Genomic DNA, 623 nt, shown 5'->3' with positions numbered 1-623 from the left:
CCCTCTCCCCTACCCCATCCCCCATCACCCTCTCCCCTACCCCATCCCCCATCACCCTCTCCCCTACCCCATCCCCCATCACCCTCTCCCCTACCCCATCCCCCATCACCCTCTCCCCTACCCCATCCCCCATCACCCTCTCCCCTACCCCATCCCCCATCACCCTCTCCCCTACCCCATCCCCCATCACCCTCTCCCCTACCCCATCCCCCATCACCCTCTCCCCTACCCCCTCAGCACGCCCTCCCCTCTTCATTCCCCTCAACACTGCCCCAGGCCACTTCACTACCTCCCCCCTCCCCTCCCCGCTCCTATAGCAGCACACTCCCACATGACCCCTTCATGCCCCTGCCCTGTGGTGTGAGGGTTGAGGTGCGGGAGGTGGTGTTCAGGTGCAGGGGTGGGGGGGGTGGAATGTTGAGGGGCAGGGGGGACGTTGGGGGGCGGGGGGGGGACGTTGAGGGGCCGGGGGGACGATTTTGAGGTGCGGGGCCGGATGTTGAGGTGCAGAGGGAGGGTTGAGGTGAGGGAGGGGGGGTTTGAGGGGTGTGGGGGGGGTTTGAGGGGCGTGGGGGGAGATTTTGAGGTGCGGGGCCAGATGTTGAGGTGCAGAGGGAGGGTTG

The 623-nt window shown here is 66.9% G+C and overlaps 1 protein-coding gene across 1 annotated transcript in view; it reads right to left on the bottom strand.

Annotated features, from left to right (window-relative positions):
* Positions 1 to 623, bottom strand: part of LOC109926169 (calpain-1 catalytic subunit-like) — an 8,949-nt gene that overhangs the window by 4,239 nt on the left and 4,087 nt on the right. The window lies entirely within an intron of this gene.

The sequence above is a fragment of the Rhincodon typus genome, chromosome 5, assembly GCF_021869965.1.
Source record: "Rhincodon typus isolate 14 chromosome 5, sRhiTyp1.1, whole genome shotgun sequence".
Lineage (NCBI taxonomy): Eukaryota > Metazoa > Chordata > Chondrichthyes > Orectolobiformes > Rhincodontidae > Rhincodon > Rhincodon typus.
The sequence above is the reverse complement of the archived record's forward strand: the minus strand, read 5'-3'. Positions and strand labels throughout refer to the sequence as shown.